Here is a 12,169-nt window from a genome sequence, read left to right on the forward strand (position 1 = left end):
TAAACAATTCATTTTGGGACCAAAAGAAAGCATATATTAACAAAGCAGCCCTCTATTCTCCTAAAGCTAGCATAGGCATGGGGGACCCAGGCCTAAAATTCTATCATAAAGCTATAATTCTGGAACAAGCACAATATTAGTGGTTGTCCCTCACAATTTAAAAAATGGGTTTAAATTGAGCAACAAATACTACCTATCGATGCACAAGCCACGCTGGGAGCTATCATGCTAACTCATAAAATTTCAACCCTTCAAATTTGGTTATATGCAATATGAACCCCACAATTAATGGCTTCAAACCCTTACTCTCCATTTCAGCGATTACACCTGACCTTGAATTGAAGTCCTGAACTAAAGCAGGTATTCACACTGTCTCCCAACTATACTTTAAGCTCATTCAGCCAACTCCCAAATACCTACTGTATTGTGTCTTAGGACTTTTTCACAGGGCTTTTTTTCTCAGAGAATAGGTGCAGGAACTCCCTCCTTCTGTCACCTATTGTGTCCACCCCCTACCCACCTCCCAGCACCATTCCTTGGTTCCACTCCCTACCCATCTCTGAGTACAGTTCCTTGGTTCCACCCCCTACCCACCTCCTAGCACTATTCCTTGGTTCCACCCCCTACCCACCTCCCAGCACTATTCCTTGGCTCCACCCCCTACCCACCTCTGAGCACCATTCATTGGTTTCACCCCTACCCACCTCTGAGCACCATTAATTGGTTTCACCCCCTACCCACCTCTGAGCACCATTTCTTGGTTCCACCTCCGAGCACCATTCTTTGGTTCCAGCCCTCCCCACCTCCAAGCACCATTCCTTTTCTCCACCCCTACCCACCTCCAAGCACCTTTCCTTGGTTCCACTCCCTACCCATCTTCGAGCAACGTTCCTTGGTTCCACCCCCCACCCACCTCTGAGCACTATTCCTTGGTTCCACCCCCTGGAATAGATGGAAGATCATTTTATTCAAACCATGATCACTTTCTTCCAAATCCTCACAAATGTGGCATATCAGTCATATAATCTGACAAATTACCAGCAATAAAAAGATGAGAGTGAGATTTGTGAAAGCAATATTCCACCCAGCAGTGGAAGGATGCAGATCATTGACTCAGAAAATTGACCAGATGTAACAATCATTGGGAGTCACTCAAAAACTGGTACACAGATGGTACCTAACCCCGCAACAGTTAGCAGCACACTCCCCTTCCCAAAAATGTCCAATTTGTTGGAGGAATTCAACCAAATGTGATCCCTGTATAAAATTGTAGAATGAATGGCCAGCCTTACTGGCAGGATCACCAGATAAAAATAGAAGAAAGAAAGTCTTTTTTTTTTTTTTAATCAGAAAAGTTTTTATTTTGAAAAATAAAAAGGTACAGTAGCAGTACAGAATACCAGGGATGCACAACCCGGATAAACAACACAAAGAAGATAAGCACCTTCACAATACATAGCTAGTCAAACCCATAGCCTATGGATGATACACATTCCTGATGGCGGTGCTAAAACAATGTTTCCATAAACCTGGCATTCCTTCTGTAGGCAATACAAGCTTGAGAAAAATATAAGGCAGATAAACAATAATCAAATAGAAAGAAAGTCTTAAACAGAAAACTAATGCAGCAATCACAAAATTGTCAAGCTGCAATATAATAAATGTTTGATTTGGGGTTTAATACAGGCATACCCCACTTTTAAGTACAAAATGGGGTTTATTTACTAAAGATGGAAAGTGCAAAATCAGGCTCACTTCTGCATAAAAACCAATGAGCTTCCAGGTTTTATTACCAAAGCTTAATTGAACAAGTTGGGGTTAGAATCTCATTTGCTTCTATGCAGAAGTGAGCCTGATTTTGCACTCTCCACCATTAGTAAATAAACCCAATTGTGTACTTTTGTGTACTTTAGTGGGGTGTGCCTGTATTGCATTAAAGTCTAACACCAGTCCCTAACTGCAGGCAATCACTTCATGTGAAATTACATGCAAACAGATGTGGAGCCTGTCATTGAACAACAGCCTATTGAATATCCGCTGTAGCTGCAAAAATACACCGATCTAGGTGGTGTATGACCCTGGACTGCCATATGAATGAGTGCAAAAGAAAACATATTTTGACTGGAACTGAGTTTTAACACTGGTAAACTTATTAACCACTGGAGTCCCCAGCCCTTTTTCTCTAAAGCCCTTTGAGTGCCAGAGCATTTTTTTTATGATGTCTTGGCTTTGCATATTATCAGGGAAATTCAGTAAAGCAGTAACTTCACCTTTCTGGTGATATGGCCCCTTTAACATGGCCTGCACCTATTTCATGACAGCCTTGTGCAAGTTTTGGTATGAGTACCAACATGTGTGCCAGATTCATGCAGTTCATACTACTACCACTAGAACATTATCGTTCAGGCATCACAGTACAGCAGTCTCACCAACTGTGATGGATGAGCGGCCACTATCACTTCTTTACTCGACATCCTGACATCACATCCAGTTATCCAAATCAAATTAATCATATTGTGCCTGGCTGATATACTACATTGAGCCAGCTACTGGTGGAATTTTTTAATAAAAGTGGGTCTCTTAAGATTTTACACTATTGGAGGCATGTTTTCTATTTCCCTCTACCTCCATATGAGATCTGAATGGTGATTGGTACTCCAAGGTGGTATGTATATCAACATTTAAGAGTTATTTGTCAGTCATGAGAATGAATGGCAATACTTTCTGTGAGTGTTATTCTTAAGGTGGTGAGTGTTATTCCACTTTGGTGGCGGATATTTGGTGTGTGATTTACGGTCAGAAGAAGTAAAGCACTATTTCACAATATCACTAAATCATCACACATTTATGGAAATTTATTGTGGCATTTTGGATGGACTTTGGTCATGATTATATATTTTTCATCACCTTATTCGAGTTTTCACTTATTGATATGTTTTTGTTATTGATTTTTATTTAATTTTTTGCAGCCTACTGTGGATTATTATTTGATTAGTATTGTTATTTCACCCTGTTTATATATTTTTTTGCCATTTTTAAGTAGCAGCACTTTATTCGTAGTCATTAACAACTGGTGGTTTAATATATTCTTTTGAGCGCAGTGCAGGGGTTCATACATGTAATAAAGGTAGGTTTGGTAATAAAAGGACCCTATCAAGCTGTTGGAAACTAGATGTACTGTATATATATATATAACATCTAGAACATTTGAAAAGCAAAACCGAAGGGGGAGTGGACTTAAGAGTTAGAAAAAGACTAACATAACCATGCCATGATATAATATCCATAAATATATCCACTTCAACGATGAGTGGAGAAGTCTTAAATGCTAATTTAAACATAAAAAAGTAGCCATACTACAATATACATATTATGAGCACAAAGGGCCAGATCCACAAAAGGGATACGACGGCGTATCTACTGATACGCCGTTGTATCCCTGTTTCTATCTTTGGAACTGATCCACGGAATCAGTTTCCAAATGTGTAAGGGACTTACACTGTCGGATCTTAAGATGCAGTACCTCGGCCGCCGCTGGGGGCATTTCTCGTCGAAATGCCGATTCGGGTATGCAAATTAGCACTTACGGAGATCCACGAAGCTTTTACGCTTCGTTTTTTCTCCGTAAGTATTAGTTTGCAAACGCAATATTAGGGCTGCTTTTACAAGGCCTAAACTGTTTAGGCCTTGTAAAAGTAGACCCTTCTATCCCGCGTCGCCGTCTTTTTTTTCAATTTTTTTTTCCCGCCGCAACTCATATTTTTTTTTTACGCCCGTCGCGATTGTCAAAACCCGGCGCAACGTAAAACCGCGCAAAGCACATCGGGAAAATGACGTCTTGAGCATGCGCAGTAGGTCCGGCGCAGGAGCGCGCCTAATTTAAATGGGACTCGCCCCATTTGAATAGGAACACCTTGCGCCGGCCGGATTTAAGTTACACAGCCGAAAATTTCTAGGTAAGTGCTTTGTGGATCGGGCACTTAGTTAGAAATTTTGCGGCAGTGTAACTTAAATGGGAATATTTAAGTTGCGGCGGCTGGCTGTGGATCTGGCCCAAAGTTATTTAGTATTTTACAATTGACAGAAACAAGAATTGCTAAATGGAAAAGAGATAATAAGAAAAATAAACAAATGGGTGGGAGTTAAAGTGCAAAAGAAAAGGGGGGAATAGGAAGAGGAAGCGTGGAAAGAGATGCCTGTCCGGAGGTCCACTGCTATCCATCCATATGTCCACCCCTATCTAGATTGTAATTGTAGATATGAGAGCCAGGGGTTCCAAACTTTTCAAACATCAATTGCTTATCTTGAAGTACACTATTTTTTCATTAAGGATAATCCATGTGGGTTTACACTTCAGCAAAACAGGTCAACCAATGCACTTTTCCAGGCCATGGCAATCGCTATTTTAGCTGCCAAAAATATAAAATAAATCAGTGTTTGAGTATGCCTAGGAATATTCTTCACCAGCTCATTTAAGAGGGCAACCCTGAACATTCTTGGGGATATTTACCATGGTTACCATATGTGTAGAAATAATAGCACCTGACCACACCGCCAGAAACAAGAGAAAGATGATCCAAGGTACATTTTCTAGAGTTGCTCTTGAGCTAAATACGATCTGGAGTAAACTTTATATATGGCTCTTGTCAGGTCCACATTCTCATATACTGCACACGATTTCCTTTATGTATATGAGAGGTTCAGGCCCTCCAATACTTGTCCTTTATTTCTTGGCCTAGATCTCTTTCCCATGTTAACTGATAAGACAACTTAGAAGGAGAACTAAAAAATATCTTACATACCATTGAGATGCCTCCATGCTGTTCCGTATCTTGTAAGCATATATTTTCAAACATTATCCTTGAAGTAATATCAGGACTACATATCTATAGAATGTATAGATAATGTAAGATCTGTTGTAGTCTGAACAGTTCTGAAGAAGGCATCTCAAGGTGCTGATTAAAATAGGATGAAGGACATATACCTTTATGATCAAGGAAATATCCTATATGATTTAACCCTTTGTTTACCCACTAATGGAACAGATGGAGTTGATGCCATGCAATAACTTTTTAGTTATTAAAACGTGGGGCCACTGGGGTGTGGGGGGAATGGAGAGGCTGTCTTCTTTGGGAAGAGTCCCACAAATTTAGAGAGTGAGATGGTGTGGAGCTAATGACTGCCTTGCAGCATTTCGAGGAGACCCACATAACTAAATTAATTGGTTATGAATGAATGAATGAATGAATGAATGAATGAATGAATGTCTTGTATAGCGCAACTCATGCGAACTGAATCGCCTCTGGGCGCTTTTTCCAGCCAGAGTCTGCTTGGCTGGTGCGGTCATTTTACCCCGTAGGATCGTGACACGCTTGGGACACACAGATAAACATATATATACTGGGCCAATTTGGACAAGATCCAATTTACCTACCAGCATGTCTTTGAATTGGCTCAGGATTGGAATACAATCCTGAGCCTTAAGTGAGATTCAGTCAGGATATTAATAGATGGAATAATGTTGAAGTAATTTGATCAACTGAGCCACGGTATAGTACTTTCTGAAATCAGGGACACCCAGCCTCTGGATTCTTTGAGGGTATATAGTGTGCCTCAGGCTAATGGACAATCTCTGGAACCCCAAATTAATTAAAAAATCCTTGCTTAGAACTTATTTAGTGCAGTTATAGGTACTGGAAAGGGAAAGGTCCTGAAATAATATAATAGTTTAGTCAAAACAATTATTTTGACCAAAGCAATTCTGCTCATCCAGGACAAGAACGTCTGACATTGACCATATTCAGAATCTTCTAAACTGATATTCATTGCCTCCAATTGATCCCAATTGACTAGTAAACTAGAGCTCTGTCCGTATCCTTTCAGAAGGTACATCAGATTTTAAAGCGTAGTGTATAGGGCGAATAACGCACATTTGTGTACTCTAGTCTCCATGGCTATACCTAAAATATTATACTATAGCTTAAGTCTATATTGATATGATAAATAGGAGGGGGATAAATGGGCATCCTTGCCTAGATTGTGTCAAATGCTTTGCGAATGTGAAATGATAACAGCATTCCCCATCCCAAGAGGAATGCAAAAGAGAGATTAAATCAATCAATCATTACACTTTTTCTGCCACCTGCCTATGTGGGAGAAATCCCAGTTGGTCTATGTGGATATATTGTGTTATAAAGTTGTTCAGCCTAGTGGTAAAAATGTATGTTAGCAGATTTAAATTGCTATAAATTAAAGAGATCGGCCTGTAATTTACTGTAAAATACTGTATCTATTGGGCCCTCCTTTTGTATAGCATTAAAATAATAAACCAATCGAGGGGCAATTTTTTTTGTAATACAGGGCTGTCAGACCCTTGGCGCATCAGCCGATCTGGCTTGTTTAATGGCCAAAAGGACTTTTTCAACTGTGATTTCCCGTTCCATTATATGTTCCATTATATGTGGTTATTTTTATCACTAGGATTTAGGAATTCACTAGGAAGTAGTGTAGCTGGGATAAATATTTTGTAAGGGGACACGGTTATTTAGGTGAATCGGGTTTATAGCCATATGTAGCTGTCTCAGCATTCACCCTTAATCAAATAAAATCAATAATGATTCATTTATATTTTAGGGGGTCTTTAACCACTTGCCTACTGGGCACTTAAACACCCCTCCTGCCCAGACCAATTTTCAGCTTTCAGCGCTCTCACACTTTGAATGACAATTACTCATTCATGCAACACTTTACCCAAATGATTTTTTCATACAACTAGAGCTTTCTTTTGGTTGTTTTTGATCACCTCTGGGTTTTTGATTTTTTACGCTATAAATGAAAAAAGACCGAAACTTTTGAAATAAAATGAATTTTTCGTAGTTTCTGTGATAACAGTTTGCAAATTATAAATTTTTCTTCATAAATTTTGGCCACAATTTATACTGCTACATATCTTTGATAAAAATAACCCAAGATTTGGGGAAATTATTTGGTCTGTGTGAAAGTTTTAGAGTCTACAAGCTATAGTGCAAATCATAAAAAATGATCACATCTGATCACACCTGATGTACTGAAGGCCTATCTCATTTATTGATCTCATTTATTGAGACCCTAACAAGCCAGGAAAGTACAAATGTCCCCAAATAACCCCTTTTTGGAAAGTAGACATTCAAAGGTATTTATTAAAAGGCATGGTGAGTTATTTGAAGTTGTAATTTTTTCCCACGATTCTTTGCAAATTAAGATTTTTATTTTTTGTTTTTATTTTTTTCTCAAAATTGTCATTGTAATAGCTTATTTCTCTCACATGGCATGTGCATACCACAAATGACACACCAAAATGCATTCTGCTACGCCTCCTGAGTATAACGATACCACATGTGTGGGACTTTTTCACTGCCTGGCCACATACAGAGGCCCAACATGCAGGGAGAGCCATCAGGTGTTCTAGGAGCATAAATTACACATCTAACTTGTTGACTACCTATAATAATTTTGAAGCACCAGGACAATGGAAACGCCCACAAAATGACCCCATTTTGGAAAGCTAACACCCCAACGTATAATCTTTGAGGCATAATGAGTCTTTTGAACGGTTCATTTTTTTCCAGAAGTTTTTGGAAAATGTGGAAAAAAATGAAAATGCTTTTTTTTACGCAAAGTTGTTCATTTATAAGATATTTCCAACACATAGCATGTACATAGCAAAAATTACACCCCAAAATACATTCTGCTACTCCTCCTGAGTATGGCGATACCAAATGTGTGGAACTTTTACACAGCCTGGCCACATACAGAGGACCTACATTGAAGTAGCACTTTCAGGCGTTCTAGGAGCATAAATTGCACATCTCATTTCTCAACCACCCATTACACTTTTGAAGGCCCTGGAGCTCCAGGACAATGGAAATACCCACAAAATGACCCCATGTTGGAAATCTAACACCCCAACGTATAATCTTTGAGACATAATGAGTCTTTTGAACGGTTAATTTTTTTCCAATTTTTTTTGGAAAATGTGGAAAAAAAATGAAAACGCATTAGGCAGAAGCGTGGTCGCATAACAAGCCGGGGTCAGTTACAGAGCAGGCAGTGGCATTAGGGGTGTAAAGGTGTGTGAAGGCAGGAACTGAGAATTACGTTTACCATACTTCACTAATAATTTAGTGAAGTATGGTAACGGCGAAACTAGCCAACTACACAGAGGCCTGGTTGGGAAGGACACTCGGCACAATGGAAAGATGTGTCTCGTCTGACTCCTCCACTGGTACACACCTTACATTTTTTGTTACGTCATCGGCCTGTTGCTGTGGGAGGGATTTTATTGGGAAAGTGACGTTCGGAGAGTCGACTAAGGACATCAGATCAAATGTTTTGGGGTGGGCTGTTCGAGAATATAAGGGCAGTGACAAGGTCCTCCTGGTAGCCAAGGAAGCGTTTGCGGTTTTGGGTGGAGTTGCGGTAAATTATATAGGAGTTATATATGGCCAATTGAAAAAAATAAATTGCAACTTTTTTGTACCAATGGTACGTCCGTCTTGTGGCAAGGTAGGATTCGAGCATCTGGTCATTGAAGTCGACACAAATTGTAGTCCTGGATGCATGTGGGCTTGGATGGGGCCATTCCTTCTGGGGATTTCCACAAAGGTATCATTGTGGATGGAAGATAACATATAAATGTTCCTTCTGTCCCTCCACCTCACTGCCAGAACCTCCTTGTTTCGCAGACTTGCCAATCCTCCTTTTCTCAGCTTCTTATTCAAGAAGGGACACAGGCAGCACAGAAGTTCCCCGATGCGTGCTCGGGAGCGCGTGGGGAACGAGGAAAGGGGAGGATGTCTTTTGACGTCCTCCCGGCATTGTAGGTCCGCGCTGTAGCTGTCATTCGGCTACAGCACGGGCCTCTAGTGGTTAAAATTAACAGGGGCGTGTGTTTTTTTCACAGGGATTTAGGAATTTACTAGAAAGTAGTGCAACTGGGGCAAAAATTTGGAAAGGGGGCATGTATATTTAGGTAAACCAGGTTGATAGCTATATGTAGCTGTCTTAGTATTCACCCTTAAATTAAACAAAATCAAGAATGATTTCACTGTTAGATTTGGAGGGTTTTTAAGCTTAAACAAAAAAGGGGGTGTGTTGTGTTTTTTTTTAAATTGCAGTGTATTTATAGACAGTAAACACAGGGTGACAGTTTTTTCAGTTCTAAGGGGGTAATTTTGATACACGGAACCAGAGAGATGTCCAATATTTGGACCCCCCTGGTTCCTCACTTTTTATATATTGGACATTTTTTTTTTCCCTGGAGAGAGAGAATGTTAGGAATAATCACATATCAGAGGATGTATTAAATATTTTTATAGTATGCAAACTCTAGGAATGTTATATGTTACATGTAATTGTGGATGTAGAAATGGTATAAACGATTGTGTATCTGTTTGTAATGTTACTTATTTCAATGAAAAAAATAATAAAAAGATTTTGAAATATGTGGTTCCGACAACGAGGGGATAGATAACAGGGAAGTGAAATAATGGAAGTCCTGTTGGATTGAAAATTGTTTGTCTTTGTACAAGACTGACTGGGGGGTTCTGTGTAAAGGATCCATCTGATTTCCAAATTTTAGGGATGGGTGGAACTGACTATCTTGGAGTCAGTTTCCTGGCCAATAGTCCACCAGAGATGCTTCTCTGCTTTTGTGGTGAGGTAAACATTTAGTTCCAGCCTTGCCACCTCAATCTTATCTCGCAAATTGATGTTAGGATTACATGACTTAAGTATTTTGGTCAACTCTTACTAAAGCCACTACTAAATGGGAAAAACAAGTTAAAACTGTTTAAAAAAAAACATCTTCACCAAATGGAGGAGGAAAATCTGTCACAAATATAAAGAACATACAAGCCCCTTACAAGGGCTGAAAAAGTCAATGTTTTCCAGATAAAATAGACTGGCAGGTATTGAGCCAGAGTAGTGTTCAGGACACGCCGAAACAGCCTGTGCTGAACATCAACTAACAGATAACATGAAGTCAATATTGCAGATTTAGTAAATAAACAATATAGTAACATTGCATCAAACAAAATGAAATCAGTAAAAAGACACTAGCAGTGCAATATTAAGTAAAGAACGGGTACACTCGTAGTTGTAACTGAACACATATCTCAAGGTGCTTATGAGTGGAACCCTGAGAAATCTGTATGGACAAAGTCTGAAAACTTTTTATGGTTTGTGTAGACACTGTTAAAGAATGTTTACTTGCAAACTGAATGTTCAGCTTTGTGAATATTGTGATGCTGTTTGGCTAAATTGTCCAATTTTGTGCAAGGAAAAATTATGTTGACTGGATTGAACGTGACTTTACCATATCCATTAAGCCAAGTGGACATCACAAAGTGAATACTTTCTACTCATATTCAATAGTAAATTAACATCTGTCTATGTAACACTGAAAGCTTGTGCACAGAAATAGAAGAGTGGGCAAGGTAATCAATGATTCTTCAAGTGAGTAATTGACCTGGCTATGCTCTTTTGCAGGGATGAATGGTTCATAAATGTAGCAGAACTCAATTGCAAATAATTCACAGATCAAAAAGGCATGTGAATAAATATATGTAAGAATTGAGTATTTATCTGTTTACCATGAGATCAGCTTTAAGCTGTGCTTTACATGCTCAAAATTTTATTATTCCTTAAAGTGGATGTAAACCCATTGATGTCACAATGTAGAGTATAAGATTTCCTATAATCTGTGCCCAGTCTTGCCACACAGAGTTAATCCAGTATTACATATCCTGGTAATATACAATGAACTTTGGATCACCTCATATTATGATAAACATAACATAACATATGATAAACATGTCCAAGCTCTAGATATGTAAATAACCTGTAACACAAAGCAAGAACAGAAAAACAAACTTTATAATTTGGCAAGTTTTTATCTGGAATTCTGTTAATTTTCACTGAACAATAAAAGAGGATTGCTCAGAGCTGGATTAACAAGGAAGACTGGGCACAGATGATAGGGAATCTTATACTCTACATTGTGACATAATTTTTTTTTTTTTTGGGGGGTTTACATCCACTTTAAAGTTACCTTATAGGACTCCTTCGAGAGGTTCCTAGAAGTGCAGCAGGTGCAACCACCCATGGCTTCCTTAAGAACCAGTGACAGCCATCATATATAGAAATACAGTATCTCACAAAAGTGAGTACACCCTCACAATTTTGTAAATATTTTATTATATCTTTTCATGTGACAACACAGAAGAAATGACACTTTGCTACATTGTATAGTAGTGAGTGTACAGCTTGTATAACAGTGTAAATTTCCCGTCCCCTCAAAATAACTCAACACACATTAATGTCTAAACCACTGGCAACTAAAGTAAGTACACCCCAAGTGAAAATGTCTGAATTGGGTCCAATTAGCAATTTTCCCTCCCTGGTGTCATGTGACTCGTTAGTGTTACAAGGTCTCAGGTGTAAATGGGGAGAATGGCAAAGAGGTCTCTGAGGATCTGAAAAAAATAATTTCTGCTCTACATATGGATGACCTAGGCTATAAGAAGATTGCCAAGACCCTGAAACTGAGCTGCATCATGATGGCCAAGACCATACAGCAGTTTAACAGGACAGGTTCCACTCAGAACAGGCCTCGCCATGGTCGACCAAAGAAGTTGAGCGCACTTGCTAAGTGTCATATACAGAGGTTGTCTTTGGGAAATAGACATATGAGTTCTGCTAGCATTGCTGCAGAGGTTGAAGGGGTGTCAGTCAGTGCTCAGACCACACGCCTCACACTGCATGAAATTGGTCTGCATGGCTGTCGTCCAAGAAGGAAGCTTTGTCTAAAGATGATGCACAAGAAAGTCTGCAAACAGCTTGCTAAAGACAAGCAGACTAAGGACATGGATTACTGGAACTGTGATCTGATGAGACCAAGATAAAAGTATTTGGTTCAGATGGCATAAAGCGTGTGCGGCAGCAACCAGGTGAGGAGTACAAAGACAAGTGTGTCTTGCCTACAGTCAAGCATGGTGGTGGGAATGTCATTGTCTGGGGCTGCATGAGTGCTGCCAGCACTGGGGAGCTACAGTTCCTTGAGGGAACCATGAATGCCAACATGTACTGTGACATACTGATCCCCTCTCTTCGGAGTCTGGGGCACAGGGCA

This window comes from Rana temporaria, chromosome 5, assembly GCF_905171775.1.
Source record: "Rana temporaria chromosome 5, aRanTem1.1, whole genome shotgun sequence".
Taxonomy (NCBI): Eukaryota; Metazoa; Chordata; class Amphibia; order Anura; family Ranidae; genus Rana; species Rana temporaria.